Source organism: Carassius auratus, chromosome 36 (assembly GCF_003368295.1).
Source record: "Carassius auratus strain Wakin chromosome 36, ASM336829v1, whole genome shotgun sequence".
In the NCBI taxonomy this organism is placed as follows: domain Eukaryota; kingdom Metazoa; phylum Chordata; class Actinopteri; order Cypriniformes; family Cyprinidae; genus Carassius; species Carassius auratus.
The window spans coordinates 3,608,839-3,625,747 of NC_039278.1; the positions used below are offsets into that span (position 1 = coordinate 3,608,839).

At 35.3% G+C, this 16,909-nt stretch overlaps 1 protein-coding gene across 29 annotated transcripts in view; it reads left to right on the forward strand.

Moving 5' to 3' along the window:
* Positions 1–2,276: 2,276 nt before the first annotated feature.
* The window catches only part of adgrl2a (adhesion G protein-coupled receptor L2a), a 97,171-nt gene continuing 82,538 nt past the window's right edge, over positions 2,277–16,909 (forward strand). For 13 of the 29 annotated variants that reach the window (XR_003277466.1, XR_003277467.1, XM_026220876.1 and 10 more), the window contains exon 1: positions 2,277–3,051. The gene's annotated coding sequence lies outside the window, so the exon portion shown is untranslated. The remainder of the gene's footprint in view (positions 3,052–16,909) is intronic. The other 16 variants (XM_026220864.1, XM_026220867.1, XM_026220865.1 and 13 more) reach the window with 6 other exon arrangements.

Genomic DNA, 16,909 nt, shown 5'->3' on the forward strand with positions numbered 1-16,909 from the left:
CATGATTACTGGGTTTTAATTTTTTTAACCTTTTTATTGTTTTTAAAGTAAAAAGTCTATTTTTTTTCTCCATTTAAATCTCACAGTCTAAAAGAAACAAGTGAGTTGTAAAAGTGATCTCATTTGTTATTTTTCTTTCTAATGGGAGAACTACAATGAGAAGACATATTCTTATCCAAGCAATCTTATACATTTTAAATTTCATACCCATAAACATTTATTAAAATCAGAATGCTTCAAAACAACAGCGAGCGTGATTTAAGTACAACATGTTCCTGGATTAACATCCTTGTTGATCCTGGAACAACATTCCAATCAACCAATCAGAATTGAGATACAACTTTTCCGGAAATATCTGTTTTTAGGCTTACAAGCAGAGATTTTTGGTTCTTCTACACCCTTGTTAATCAGCTATCATTTCCCACTGGTTTTAGGAAAACATTTTGGGTAATGTTAGGTTTAGGGGTAGGGATTGCGTTTATGAAACAAAAATATATCATGTAATATATTAGGCATATATTCTTATATATGGGATTTAATATTTATTTTTTCCAATATATTGCAATATATTGAAAGCGGCAATCATTTGTATATTTTGCAATATATTATATAATATATGTATCATCAATATATAATTAAATGTATTCAAATAAGTAATATACTGTATTAGAAAACAAAAAGGGAAAATAATATATTACAATATATCACAATATATTTTAAGAAATATATTGGTAAATGTATTTTCCTTTCTTAAGTGTGGGTTAAGGCTATATTTTTGGACAATCTAGGATCATCGAAAGATGTTGATCCAGGAACATTTCTTGGAAAAATCATGGCGTATTTAAGGTCATAAAATAATATTTATAATCATTTCAAGTATCACACACACACACACGCACACACACACACACACACACACACACACACACACACACATATATATATATATATATATATATGTGTGTGTGTGTGTGTGCTGGTTGATCATTTTTATTTTTGTTTTTAATTTTTTTGGTTTGATGTGACCTAGCAAAAACAGCGCAGAAGAGAAAAGCTGCACATTTTCTGATTATCAGGATTGGGAGAGTGTTACACATCTAATACCTGCACTAATCCTTTATTTGAGCTACAATCTGCTGCGCTGCATATCATAAAGAGCAACTCGAATTAATACAGTTCCATCCTGAATAGACCAACAAGTGTTATTTGTCATTATGTCAATCCTATTACAATACACCACACTTCATCTGAATTCGTATTCATATAAAAATGACACAAATCTGTTACAGGATCTCGGCTGCACACATTCACTTAAACAAGCAAAGAAACACATTACACTATGAGCTTTGCTTTCCTATTATTCTCATATATTTTCTCTTATATACAGTTTTGTGATTCAGATATATTTATTTAATACATATATATGAATTGTAACTGTATTTTCACATTTGCTGAATCTATTGATTCTCCAGGTTTATATTCTTTATTTTAAGAGTTTGTTCTGAAGTACTTCCCACTGAAATAAATGTAATACAGCGAAATTAATTATTTTTATTTTGTTTTTTCGTTTGAGGAGACAACCCTAGCATATTTAAATAGATAAAATCAGTGGTTTGTAACTGAACTGATGTGATGCAGTGCGCATGTGAGTGAGTGTGTATTTGTGCATATGTGATTTTACTAAACGGCATTGCCTTTCTTTGGCTGCAAGAATACAAAACATGTGGTTTTAGTTTTACAAAAATAATGCATAAACATCAGAACAAACATCAGTATGACCTTCACCACATCTGTTTTCTCTTTTGTCCCCCCAAATGGATTTATTACTATGTAAAGTTATGCATATGAAAATATAAGTACGCGCTCTTATGCTGTGAAGCTCACCTGCTGTATGAGTGAAAGAGAGAAATGTGCCCTTAGAGTTACTGTATTTGACTGAAATAATGCTCCGAAGCTTTATTAAATCCAGGTGTAAGTGGGGGATGTGTTCCAATTGCATGCTTCTCCTTACATGGCCTTAACAACTCGTTCTTTAACCGTTCTAGGATGTGCACTGCATTTCAGGGTCACTGACTGTGAGGACGATCAACAAATCAAATAATGGTAAGTGCATTGTTGAAAATGGCATGCATGCACCTTTGTTCTGTGGACCCCTGCTCCGGTTGCAGCATACATGGCTACAGTCGCTCTTTCTGATTGAGGCCAAGTCGAGGAGAGAGAGAGAGAGAGAAAAGAGAAAAATCTGAACTTTTCCTTTTTGATGCTAGCTAGAATTACAGTGAGAAAACATGAGCAGTCATTGGCTGAGCAGGCCAGTCTGCCCACAGCATGAGGGAATCTTTCTCTAGTGTGCCCCATTGAAGGGCACGCAGCAATGCAAATCCAATGGAAACTGGTCAAAAGTTGTATATACAAAACAAATAATCTACTTGACTTTCCTCCTCAGCTCTGCGTAATCGTCTTCCACGGCAGCCATTGCTCAAGTTGTACTCGTGATAATATGTGTATGCGATCATTTCCCCACTGACTCCGTATCCGCGCGATGAAGGAATCCGGTTCCAGGTTTTGAACGCAGCCCGTCTCTCACATCTGAGCTCGGCTCGCGCAGAGAGAAGTCCCTCAGCCGCGGGCCGCTGTCTCTCCGGCTGGAACGGGACTCAACAAACCTGAAGAAGCGGCGCAAAGGACTGACAAAAATCAAGAGGACTGCTTTTATTTGTTTATCTTTCCTCGCGTTTCCTTTTTTTTTTTTTTTTTTTTTTTGCTCTTTTTTCTTATTAGTTGCCTTGCAAAGGGGTCCGCGTCCTCTCTCTCTCTCCTCCAGAAGGACGGACTCTTTCACTGTACCCGCATCTCTTCATCCCGACGCGGCGGAGCGCAGCACTGAGCGCGGCTCAGCGGGAATGTGAGCGCTCGCGCCGAGAAAAGCGCTCGCATGAGCGGAGGATGTGTGCGTTGTGCGCTGAGACGCGCTGCTGCTGTTCAAAGACCTCAACTGATTAATTCACTTTCCGTCTGATTTTTCTTCAACTGTCCGCGCAGTCACACAAGGTAAGAAGCTTTAGTTAACCATCACGATGCGCTTTCATGCAGGTAAATCCTGTTGCTCCAACAAATCTGAGTTGGTAACTCAAACTTTTCGTTCAAAAGTATTAATGAGAACATAAATATCAGGTTAATGCTTGATGTTAAGATAATGAAAGAGCGAATATAATAACGGTGGACTGAAGTTTGCATATTAAATATGTATTACATTTCATAACTTGTATGAGAAAAAAAAAACAAAGAAAGTATGAAAGAGTTGAGCTCCAGTTAGATGACTGTAAATGAACAAAACTGCTCTGTTCAGAGTAATTAAAATGATGGAAAGGGGGACCATGGCTAATTGAGAAATGGTTAATCAAAACAGAACCAGATGTGGATTGATTTGGTTGGCTGCCATTTCTCTCTTTGTCTTATGCTATTTCTTTCTCAATCTCTTTGAATGGAAACTATTAGTGTGGGAATGAGGAGTCTTCAAATAAATCCCATGGAGATATTTCAGTCCAATGGAAATTCTTTAAAGGTGTCGGTGAAGTCTGCAGACTTTAATTTATTGTCATTGCCTTTTTGCTTCCTCCAACAAGCATGTGGTGACCTACATCAACTGTTGAACTCACTAAAGCTTGACTCGGGTTGTTAAATTGAGGTCTTGTGTCTATAATTAAAAGCGATTTCAGGCTCTTTTTGGTCGTTTTTAACTCCTCAGGATGATTGATGTGAAAAGAATGGTTCAGGGTGCACAGGCAGCAGCGATCGAGTGCTAACTAGGGGACTGGAAGAACCCAGAGTGGTTTAAATCATCTGAACCTGACTTTCTCTAAATGTAACATCGGACACTTGTGAGCAGCCTCTGTTAAATTAGATTCTTTAACCCCACATTCATAATTAATCCGCGCCCAGGCCCCTGGTGCCAACAGTGAGATGAGCAGAATCCGGTCGGTGGCACTTCTTTGCCCAAACATGCTCTAAAACTGCTGTGGTGAAGAAAACCTAATGCAAAATTTTGCATTCGTATGCATATTACATTGTAATTACATGGTAGTAATAATGTAATTAATGCATTATAATTATTTGCGGTACTGATAATTACACGTTATCATTGTTATAACTGTAGTAATTAAAAATAATAGCATATACTATTTGTAGCTGGACACTGTAATTTGAAATGTTACCAAAGCACTGAGCAAATCACAGTTGTTTTCGGGTAAACATCGCTCCAGTGCATAAGAGGCAGTAATAGGAGTCGCTGTGTGAGCGTGGTGTTGTTTGAAATGCGTTGCATGACGTTAGGGATGCTAAAAAACTGCGAAACATATCGAGTCACCTGAATCAGAGCGGTCTGCACCTACAAATGCGGTTTATATTGATGAGAGCTGTATTTTATATTTGATTTGTGTTTTATTCTGGTTCGTCTAAGATATTAGAGTTATGCTAATGGCATGCTTCCATTGTTACATTAATAACACAGAAAAAAATCTTGTAATATAGTATTCACAATATAACTAACAATTGTGCACTTACTAAAATAGACTTATATTTGATATTATTTCAAACACCCAATATGGTTTCGAAGTGCACAATAATTTCTCAGAAACAGGACTTTAGGTGTAGATGCAGAGTTGAGTTTCACCATATGGCGTGTGGTTTTTGCTCTGGATTCTTGCATGTCACCGTTTGTGCTTTAAATAGACATTCTTTGACCAAAAAAATGTTTTGAATGTGTATAAATGTGAATGGCCCCTGTTTGAAGCCGCTCCATTAGCATTTCAAAGTGGCCTGAGCTCTATTTGAGCCCTGTGCTCTATTAGCTGGAGCGAAGGCCCGGAGAACAGGAGGGGCGAGAGGGGAACCAGGGCTTGCAGTTCATTTCTCCTCGTCTTTGTGTTTGTGTGTGAAAACACTATCCCATCCTTTTCATTTCAAAGGAATATTTTCCTTGGCTCTGTTGCTTTCTGGCCCCCTTCCTGCATCAGAGAAATGAAAATAGCCAAACACGAGCAGGATTATGAGGTCCACCGGAGAACTTGCTTAGGTATTTTCACTCAGTGTAGAAACATTGTGTTTTTCTGCATGTCCAGTAAAGCAGGGATGCATGGATGGCATAACACCTCCACACACATTCTGCGTTATGTTTATGAGAGTTCGTTTGATGTAAAGCACTTCATCTTAATAGTGCAGACGTTGTCTTCTAAATATAATATGATTTTTTTTTTAAGTCAGCTTTAAAAATCTCAGTTTTAGAGCGTATATGTAAATTGATTACCGTTGTTTTTTATTTAATTTAGTCAGCGATAGCTTTGCTTTGGGAGTTCTTTGTTCTCTTCCACTTTTTTTGGCTCCTTATTATTGTGCTTATATAGTCTCTTCTGGTATAAAATTCAGCATTTTTAATTTATTGATTCATTTTTTCGCGATCTTGAAAAATATGATTTGTGGCCCAGTGCGCCGATTTCGATGTGGTGAGTCTCGGACACATGTAGAGAGCATTTGGCATAGTACGAACAGTAAAATGTATAAAATACAAGAATTTTAACAGTTCATCAGCGTTTTTAAATTACAGTTGAGCCCTAAATAATGAACAAGCCAAATTGTGGAATAATACATAGAATAATACCTAGTATTCTGTGGCGTGTGTTTTGCACAACAGTGTAATGTCACTGACAGGCATTGTTCTCTGAACAGGAGAGCGTTTGCTTAGGCGAATCAAATAATTGGACTTATTGAAATACAACAATTACAACGTCATGTAACATGTCTATGGAAGTATAGTTTCTGAATAGTGTATAGAGCAGTGATTTGATGCTATTAAAAATGCTACTGATAATAATGAGCTTGAAGACTTTGACAAAAGCAATCCACTTCATCACTAACGTTGGCTTCGAAGGCAATGCTGTTATTTAGAGACACTGTCACGCAGGATACAAGGCCATATGCTTTGGTTACTAAGCGCAAGAAATCAAAAACACATTCACTTGTGCAAGAATTTCAAATCAGGTGATTTCTTTCGCTGTTTTTGATTCGGTTGTGTGTTTACAGAGCATCCTGCTGTGCTGATAACCGCTCGGCAATTTGCAGGGAATGAACAGCCCTGTTACACTGGGAGTTTTATGTAAAGTGCTCAACTGCCTATGGTGGGTCAAATACCTGCATTTTACAGTGGTTTTGATTTTACGATCAGTAATCAGCCGAAGACAAGGGGCGTCTTCTCTGCCATTTTGTCAAAGCGTTTGTTTCTGCTTGCGAAAGGTTTGTGTGACAGTGGGACGGCAGACTTTATACACAGGCTGCCATTTTAATCAGCTGCAGACTGTGGGCAGCACACACCCAGACTCCAGAGTGTGTTCAGACAGCGATCAGAGGGATCTGGTCTAAACAAACAAACTAAATAAAAGAGTTTTAAATAATGATGATGATAATATTCATAGAAAATATGGTTCTGCTTGTAATTCTGCATTGTAAAATAGAATTAGACTAAGACTAAGATTAAGAATAACCCAATGAAATTGAACAAAACAAATAAAATCACTGCCAACTGGTGGAAATTCACAGCATGTTTCTGATCACTTTTGCACATTTAAATACCAGTGTGAATAAAAATGTATAATAATATAATATAATATAATATAATATTTTTTCAGAAATACTTTTGAAAATTATATACTTTATATAACTATAAGATATAGAAACACAACTGTTGTAATATATATATATATATATATATATATATATATATATATATATATATATATATATATATATATTTCCAATGTGGAAAGGAATATTTTGTTATCGTGGATTCCATCCATTTAAGTGTTTATCTTATGCTCTGCTGTGTTTATTTTTATTTAAATGTAAATGAGGTCCACAGCATGATTCATGTTATTTCATTTTCAAAATCAGAACTACACATATTTCGTTTGATATATACACAGGGGGCATGAGTTATCTATATCAGAACTGCTATTAAAAAACTAAATAAAAAAATGAATGAATAAAAAATTCAATTTCTCATCAGATAGGAGAAGGTAGGAGCCCAGGTACAGGGTAAACAGTATCTGTGAGCAAAGAGCGAGATCTGTTAGACGTCAGGTGTCAGGAGAAGGGTCGTGTCGTGCCTGGTTTATAGGAAGCACACTTGAAAGGGCCGTTTTCAAGAAGACACACCTGTAATTTCAGAAGTCTAATCCTTCTTTTGTTAAGTCATGTACATAAAAAACTTTTCAAAATGTCAATGATTATGGAATTGCAAACTTTATTTTTTTTTTTTTTTGAAATTTAGTTTCACTAATTATTTATTAATCTTTAATTATTATTATTATTAATTAGTAGAAATAAATATTTACTTTTTACTATAATACTAATAACGATTTACAATTAAACTTACTGCTACTTTATGTTGTATTGTTTTGTAAAATAGTAATAGTGATCTTTAAATGTATTTAATAATTCATTCTGACATTTTTGAATGGTGGATAGTGACCAAAACGTTTATTAAGAAATATTAAGCTAATATTTTAGCTTCTCTGAAGTAGCCACTCTTTGTCTAGATTACAGCTCAACCAGTAATGAAACAATATTGAAGGAGTTTCCATGTTTGCTGAACACTTATTCCTTTGTTTTAAATAATCCAATAAATAAATGAATAAATAAAATGATGAAGTTCACATGTAAGTCTAATTTCAGCAAAGTGTTCAAAACTTTGACTGGTAGTGTGCATTTATTATCATGAAATGAAACAGAGTAACAGATCAGACATTTCCTGATTCCACTAATGCTCGGATAACTAATCTAATCTGGGGTCAACAGGAAGTTTCCTAAAAGCATTCCGGGGTCAGAGGTCAGACTTATCTTCTGCTGTTCATGTGACAGTTTATCAGGGCATGAGAGCATAATCAGAAGCAGTGTGTTTCTAAATCTCCTTCCCTCTTTTAGTAGATAATAGTGCTTTCCAAAAAAAGGTCAGAAACTTCACCAGGCACTGATTCCGCTGGAAATATATATGAGAATGAAAGCGAAAAGGTTTGATTGTTGGTGTAAAGAATGTTAAAGAGACCCAAACGTAGTCTTTTGGTCCTGAACATTTTGCAAAGTTCAACTAAAGGAGTTAATTCTACCTGATATGATCCATAAAAACGACTTTTGTTGTGTGTAACCTTGTGTAGTGCAGGTTGATACGCTCATATTAAATAATAATGCCACATCGTACAATAAAAATGGAAAAAGCACGTTTTACGTTACCTGACAAAACCTGAGTAGATTTATAAAAACACCAAAACAGTTTCAATAAGTATAATTAAATAATATATATTCACATGTGCATGCATATTATTATGATGATTTTATTACGTAGTTGTCTGTAATTCTGTGAGGACAGTGCAGTGATGTTTTAGACAAACGAGGCCATGGGATTTCAGCTTTGATTGACTTGCTGACCACCGTTGGCCGATCTCCACGTCTTGTACTGATTAAGCTCAGGAAGAGGATAGTGTTTCTGGATCAGCACTTTCAGGCTCTTCAAAACAGAGCAAGCTAGAGAGCTCTTTATTACCACTGAATCAGTGCTGTTGCTTCCATGCATTCATCTGAATTTCCATGCACAGATTAGGAGTTTATTACAGTGTGAGACCTTTGTGAGGCCAAGGGTCTCCACTGATTGGATAATCTGTCTGCGAGTGACATCTGACAGCTCCGCCTCCATTGATTTTCCAAAGGAGGTCGTCGGCTACATTGCGTAAGATGACACATAATGAGTGGAGACTTTAATCCAGACAAACAGTCAGGTTGCAGAGCGAAGTTAATTACTTTAAGGTAGCAGTCATTACTCTTTACTCTGGTGCTGATGTGCCCAATTCAAACAGTTTCAAGTGTGTGTCGCTCTGACACCCCTCACCTGGCCGTTCTGGCTCAGATGCAGCCTGTCAGCAGCGTTGTGTTGTGTGTGCTCATTTAACGCAATGCATCAGCCACGCTAGGCTGAGAAATGACAGCTGCAATATTTACTGCCAGAACAAACTGGATTCATGTTTAGAGATCCTTGTTTTCTTTTTTTTCCCTTTACTTTTCTTTTCTTTTTCTTTTTTTTTTCGTACTTTGCCTGACATATGAATACAATACAAATCATCTGCTGAATGCAATCAGGGATTTTCATTTAACTACGGACTGAAAGTAAATCTGAGTCCTCCTCACAATTCAAAGTCAAAATGAATTCAAACAAATTTTTAAATATAGATTACTGACGGTAAACTTTTTTATTAATATGAGTAATATATTATGGTAATAGGAGTAATATGATTAATACACATATTGAGTAAAACATGAAAAAACATATCATGAGATATTATTTCTGTTGAGATTGTATTGGACGTGCGATATTCATAAATTTTTTTGCACATATTAAAAAGGATATAAAAAGCCTTATATTTGATAAAAACAATAATAATAATAATAATAATAAACCTGCAGATACCTTGAACTTGTTTCACATCAGCAATGACTATTTATTTATGTTACCAAGGTTGCATCCAAAAAGCTATCAAAGCTAAAAAAGAAAAAAAAAAAAAAAAAAAAAAAATCAGTATGCTGTTATTGCACCCTTCTAGAATTTTGCCAATAATTAACAAGCAATTAATGCGATTGATGTTAATGTAATAAATGTTATGGTAGTAAAAACAAATAATAATATGACCCTTAGCCTTCATGTCCCAGTCAAAAAAAAAAGAAAATATAAATAAATAAAAAGCCTCCTCAAAAGATCTGAGTTTGTGTTCGTTGCAAATTTGCATTCAGCTCTGGCTCCATTCTGATGTTGAACGCCCACTTTTCATGGTCCAATGAAGTTTCAGTGGATTAAATCAAGTCCTACCCAACATTTTTTCCTCACTGAAATAAAAAACACATAATGGCAGACTAAGCCATTACCTTTAGGGAAAAGAACTCAATAACATCTACGGGATTCATTTTGAAATCATGTTGAAATTCGGTCTTGTTGGAATTGTTATGTCTTCTTCTGATACATATAGGATTTTTATCCTCAGAGACAAGGGTACAAAGGACAGGAAATGATGCAGAAAGGGAGACAGAGTGTGTGTCTTGAGTGTGTGTAGCAGTGCCAGGCCGCAGCTCTGACTGGGAAGCGCAGGGTTAAGCGGCAGACGATATAAGCTGAGTTCCTTTATTGTCAGGCTGACTACAATTACCACAATGCATTTCTAATGGAAACTGCATAAAGAGGGAACACAGGTCACAGCTTGTATTGCAAGCATTGCATAAAATGATGAGTCAAGACTGAGCCGATGTATAGTGTAAGATATATATATATATATATTTTTTTAAATGCACATTTTTATAATGCTAAAGATACAATTTGTGTATAAAGTAACCACCCATCAATCAGGTTTGAATAATTATTTAAAGTGTATTTCATCCACATGGCAGTTTTGATATCTTTGGTTTGTCGCACCTGCTGAAATGGCTCTGATCGCCACAAAACTGCGAAGTGTCAAACACTTCCTGATGGCATTTGCATAACTCACACATGTCTGGTGTGAATTTCGCCCTGGTTAACACAAACAGTGGTGGATCGGCTTGTCTCGCACCACACACAAGAGCCAAGAAAGTTACAGATATCCAACTGAATTTGTGTAAAAAAAAAATAAAAAAATAAATAAATATATATATATATATATATATATATATATATATATATATATATATATATATATATATATATATATATATATATATATATTCCTCAGAGGATATTTGGCATATAATACTGCATTTAAAACCTTGAAAATATTAATGTGAAACTTTTGAGCAATACTAATGTTATCATTAAAAATTAATATAGATAAATTCTACATTGTGGGAAGAACACACACACACACACACACACACACACACACACTAATGTTACTTAACAATTAAAAACGAGTAGTTTTTAATAATTATACTAGCTCTTTTTTCAATGAGCTATTTCAAATATTTGAGGTGTAGGTATAATATAATAGAAATAACTGTATGTTATCATTATTTTTAATTTTATTACTAACATTTAATTTTTACACACACTGTATGTACACACATTTTTTTTACAATAAAATAAAGATTTCATACTGTTTTGTTTTGAGCTGTTTAAACTATTTAAATATTAATTTTAAAAGTTACACAATGCAGTAAATCAGTCAAAAGCGTTGCATTTATAATAAATAGGCATTTTTCTTATTTTTCTTATTAGCTCCCGTTATGGACAGCGCTGTTTTGTCTTGTATTCTTGGCTGAACGAAGCGCATCCGACACATTATTGTGAGTGTAGTTCTGCGAGCCCCTGGCCCAGCCGAGCGGCCCCCCGTCATCGCAGGGGCCTCTTCTGTTGTATACTGATAAGATCTGCTCAGTGTTTGCTTCACCAACCTCCAGTGGTGTGTCTGGTTACTTTACTGCAATTAAGAGAAAGGAAAACATGCCCAGCTGAAGTGTAGAAACATCTTGTGTGTGTGCATGTGTGTGTTTATGTGTCCGTGTGCGTGGGCTTTCATTCACAGAGTTTAATGTGATTCATGGATTATGGCACAGAATATATAAGGAAAGAAGAAGCCTTTTGTAGTGCAGTCAGTTTTCCTTTTGGACTTTCTGTCCAGCGAATCACAAGCCCCATCAAAGCAATTACCTTTGCTAAAGCCATATTAGTCTTATAATTGGATAATCTTGTATTGCTTTGGCTTAATTCATTCTGTTGCACCAAATGGTTTCCTGTCCTCAATAACATTTTAGGAGCTCATGTTCTTAGAGCTCTAGCTGTCCCTTCATGTTTTTTTTTTTGTTCTTTTTTTTTTTTTTTTTGTAAGTGCCTCAGTGAAATGAAATATTTGTAAATGTGAACAACACAATGGATTTAGAGCTAAATATGAAAACTAAGGACTATTGCTCTTCTCCAAAACCTTCTGTGCTGCACTATATAGGCAGAATCCTAATGAAACGGAGCATCATAATAGCGTTTAGGAATGCTCTGCTATGGAAACTATGCATAGGCAGCTCAATAGGTTTCTGAACAGAGCTTATTAAGTATTAATTAAACACTGGTGTTCAAAAGTTTGGGGTCAGTAAGATTATTATTATTATTATTATTATTATTATTACTATTTTTAAGGATTTAATACTTTTATTCAGCAAGGACACACTAGACTGATCAAAAGTGACAGTAAAAATATATAAAGTTTTCTATTTTATATAAATGTTGTTCTTTTGAACATTTTATCAAACAATCGTAAAATAAATAAAAAAATAAAAAAATAAAAAAATAAATATATATATATATATATATATATATATATATATATATATATATATATATATATATAATTATTCAATTCAATTCATTCAATTCAAATTGCAATAGAAAATAGTTATTTAAATTGTAATATCCAAATATTACTGTTCTCAGTTTATTTCTGATCAAATAAAGGCAGTCTTGAAGAATGTAAAAGACTTTTCAAAAACATGAAAAAGTCTTAAAAGTGTAACATAACATATATTTAAGTCTATTTGCAAAATATAATGTTATATAAGGGTATAGGGAGTTAAACACTGTTTTTGAAATAAATACAATCTAAATATGCATATAACATCATTTAAAAATTCCAAAGCTTTTTTTTAGGTTTGTTTTTACATTTTCATGTAATCACTTTAATATGATGTATTGTTATTTCTTCAAGAACTCTAAAACCCCCCTCTGTTGTAGTAACATCATCGGTTACGTTTCACCGAAGGACTAAAACAAAGATATATTCATGCAACGGGTGCAAACACACGAAGCAAGACTAAGTCTGCGTGAACGATGCATAAATAATTGAATGGCATCATTTGCATACTGTATGTTCAGCTCTTATTAAAATCTAAACCTACGCCTTGATCAGAGGCAAACGCTACTTGTTATTTTTGACCTCTCTGTGAAGCAGGCTTCCTGAATTGATCCCTGCTTTCAGACAGTTGTGCTGTCACCCCCGAGTGTGCTCATGATATCCTCCTCTGGACTCAGATTGTGGAAAATTACACTGAATGGCAGAGACCTTCACAACATACCAGAGCTGAAAGAACATGAATAAAGAGGCTAGATATATAAAAACGAATTTTCCGTATCTGCAGCCTTTCTGTGGGTGGCAGAAGACAGCAGAAATGCCGGTGATCTATTTATATCGGGAAGATTCCTCAGGACAATAAAGGCTTTGATTTCTGGACAGGTTCGGAGTCCATTGTAGGGAGGTTGTTTCCCTGGACGCGGGTCACTTATGTGACGTGTCTCCCAAAAGCATTCCTGTCCCACCAGCCATTTGGGGATCGCATGAAATGCTGTAGGAAAAGTAAGAAGACATCAAACTCATCAATGTCAGATCCTAGTGCCAGCATACTTTCGTCTGCAACTGAATGCAGCTGTTTTCCGATGCATCCCTACTCATTTCTAAGGAATATCATTGTTTAGATTGCATCATTGTGCAACGATATTGTGTTGAATGTCCAACATTATTACATATGGTCTGTTATTACTGTCAAGATGTTTGTGCTCTGTATCTGAGAAAGAAAAAAAATCCTTTTGAAGTACATGAGATAGACAACATGGCATCTATGTGGCAGTGAATCTGTTACACTCGAATTGTAAATAAACAGAATGAGGTTGAGATACCATTTCGTCACAGTTTCCAAACCTTTCCTCAAGACATTCACAACTGGTAAATTTAAAAAAAACGAAATCAAGCTTCGGGCTCTCCAGCAAACTGCTGTTCCCAATCCAATCATGCATTTATTACACTATAAGCAAGAAGAAAAGAAAATGGCAAGAAAACATGGTGTCATATTATGTCACGCATTCTCTGCATGATTGTTGCCAGCGCAGCGTTACGCGTGGGCTTGAAGGACTGAAGGAGCACAAGGCGGTAAGACACGGTTCAGTCAGGCTAATATAGCACACAAACTCTTCAGTCACTCCAAGCTGTGTCTGTCTGACTACTGTGCTAATGTGCCGCTTTAACCTGTGTGAAAAACACAACCGCCGTATCTGTTGCATCACATTCTCTGATCTGCTAACTAGCTTCAAAATAAAGACATTAAAGCCACTTCACAAACCTACAAGTATAGCTAGTGCTAAGTGTCTGGATTCCAAGATAATATATATATATATAATAAAAGAACACAATAGACAGTCAAATGTGATTTTTTTTTAACCACTGACAGGGAGTAAAGAATATGAGATTTATTTATCGCTATTAGCTAACAATGCTAATCTGTGGCAACAAAGTTTAATTGGAATACTTCTAAATTCACCATGGTAATTATTATCACTGTTTAATAATAATAATAATAATAATAATAATAATAATAATAATAATAATAATAATAATAATAATAATAATAAAAGGGTACAAAACTGTAATGAGGGAAGGAACTTCAATTCCATTGAAACATTGTGAATTACAAATTTTTCAAAAGGTGTGAAATGTAAATATGTTAAAATGTTTTGATTATTTCTATATAAACAACATATTTGTTAAATCTATTGAAAAATGCATACAATCAAATATTTGTGTATTTTGACTTGGGTAAAGTTTTTTTTTTTTTTTTTGGTGCTTCATGGAAGTGACATTGCCACAGTCACATGACAAACACATGTAATTTCATTTGGCCTTTTCAGTGCCTATGTTTCCATCCACCTATTGTTATGCGCATTTTGAATCATCGCATAAACAACAACTGGATGGAAATGCAAAGATGTGCATACATTCTAAAAATGTGCATAAAAAATGTACGCGCACAACTGAGTAGGATAAACATTTTATCCAGTAAGAAAAAAATGTGTATAAACTACCGATGCAAACACATTTACCGAATAAATTCCACCATGCGCATTTAAAAAGTCATGTGACTTTGCGCTATGAGACAGGATCACTTAACTAACCAATGGAATGATCTTGTTCACAGCATCTAGAAGTTGTTTTGGTCATTCTGAAATGCCTGAGTATAATTTGTCATCAAAGTATTTCTGTATAATTACGGTCTTACGTGACTGTGTTTCCAAATAGCAGGCATCCACCTCTAAAAGCAATGACCACATTTATTCTGTTACATCTGCTCTCTCTGAAGCACAAGTAATTTATTACATATGAAAATTATAATATTCAGTGGCTTTTCCTAGTTTTCTCATGGCTCTTTTCCACTGCATGGTACGACACGGTACGGATCAGTACAGTTCACTTTTGGGGGTTTTTCGACTGGGTACAGTACCTAGTCCTTTTTTTAGCGTGACGTGAAGTGTAAACTCTGCTGATCACGGAGAGAATGGTCACTACCTGCGTCACTGAACTTGCCAGACAAACACAAAAGAAACGCAATATTTAAATCAGCACAGCCAGCGAAGCATAGAACACAAATGTTTTGAACGAGCGCACCTTTTTTAACAACCAAAAAATGGCTGTTTTGTTGTCTGTTGAGGAAGTACAGACGTTCCTCTTGTTGATAGCAGACGAGCAGATCCAGGGATAGCTTTATGGGGTGGCAAATGTTTTAATGCGATGTTCCATTTCTGCTCATTTATAAGTTAAATTCGCAACTTTGGATGGAAACATAGCTAAGGTTTTGAATGAAATATCTAGAACTGACAATCAGCCTGTCAACCTTCTTTAAAGTTTAAGAAGTGGGGGGTAGGGGGTCAAATGAGTTAATCTAGTGGAGGGACAGCTGCGTCTCAAAGTGTTAGCTAACACATGTAAATGAGGCTAACGATCCAGAGACAATCTCTCATGGCTTTCTTCTCCAGAGCCTTGAGCCTAACAGCTCAGAAAGAGATCACAAAGTCATCACACAAACAAACTAGAGCCATGCGAGATACTAGATTCGAATCCTTATTTTTCCCTGTACACCCTGTACACTCTTTATTTCAGAATCATTAAGTAATTACTTGAAATTTGACAACTGAAAGGTTCTATTTTTCTTTTCTTTTTTTTTTTTACATATCGGCCAGGCAAGTCAAGTAAAAAAACATAATCTTTCCACTTTTCACTCCATGTGAGTTGTAATCTTGAACTAGAATATATATATATATATATATATATATATATATATATATATATATATATATATATATATATATATATATATATATATATATATTAGAGGTTTGAGAGGAAGATTGAAGTAATACAGAGTTAATTATGATCCAAACTGTGATAAAAATGAGATACCAGGCAGAGGTTCGTAATGAGATGGAGAATTTGAAAGCAAAACCTGCAGGAGCACAAGTTTGTCCTGTTTAATAGAGAAATGGGAGAGTGTGGACTCACTGCGACTCTTTGCCAAGCGTCCCACTGTTCTGCTGAGCTCGTGGGAGGTGAGGCTGTAAAATGAAAGTCACTTGCTTTCCTAAACTGTTTTGCTTTCTTGCTCTTCAACCAAATGCACACAGTAAAACACATAAAAAGACTCAAACGACACACAATTCAGCCGGCAAAGAGTCCCTTTCACTTAACATTAGTTTTACACATGCAAAAGCAGCATTAATAGCATTAATTGCAGAAATGTTTCACATGCAAAAGCAGGTGCACATCTGAACTCAAAAGCGATCGGTTTTGATGGCGTCTTTGAAAAAGGTCAACATCGTAGCACCAGGTTTAACATGAGGCTTTTACTGTTTGTGTTGTCAGGAGAGATTTAGACCCGACTCCACCCTCCTTATCTATCTGCCGATTTTTAACGATTTTCTGACAAGCTTGTTCTCATCCTCACACCGGTTTGCTTGTTGAGACCTGGAAAAGTCACACACACAAAAGTATTTTTCCGTGAGGCTATCTCTAGGAATTTATATATTCAAGAAAACCATTCT